Genomic DNA, 610 nt, shown 5'->3' on the forward strand with positions numbered 1-610 from the left:
CAAGGCCGTGGGGCCCGGGGGGCCAGCCGCTGACGTTGGCCAGGGCTGGTCGGGGCGGCCCGAAGAGTAATTTGTTGACTAGAAGTCGCCTCGGGTGTTTCCGGAAGGGGCCTAGAGGAGCCTGTGGAGTACGGGAGAGGGGTACCCGAAGAAAAACGAAGGGGCAAGGCTCCGGACTTTTAAGGCGGGAGAGCTGGGAGTGGGGGAGAGCAGACGTAGCTGCAGGGCCCACCTCCCTGGCTGAGGGGGCTGGCCTTCAGGGCTGCCGATTAAGCTCCTCCCGACAGCGTTCATTTCAAACTGCGCGACCGTTTCTCACCTGCCCTGCGCTAAGGCGGGGGCTGGACCCAATTCCAAGAGGGCGGGCTACGCGAGACTCGCGCCTTCCGCAATTCTCGGAGCGCATTTACGCAAGTGACGTCAGGCGCGAGCGCGAGCCCAAAGGGGGGAGGGGTACGTATTTGGCGTAAGGTGGGCGTAGAGTGTTCCCGCCATTGGCGGCGGTTAGGACGTTTACGTAACGGCCTGACGTAGGGGGAGACGCGTTAGACTGGGGGAAGGTTCTAGAAAAGCGGCGGCAGCGGGTGTGGGGGGGGGTACGGCGGTGCGC

This window comes from Tupaia chinensis, unplaced genomic scaffold (assembly GCF_000334495.1).
Source record: "Tupaia chinensis unplaced genomic scaffold, TupChi_1.0 Scaffold139943_1, whole genome shotgun sequence".
NCBI lineage: Eukaryota > Metazoa > Chordata > Mammalia > Scandentia > Tupaiidae > Tupaia > Tupaia belangeri.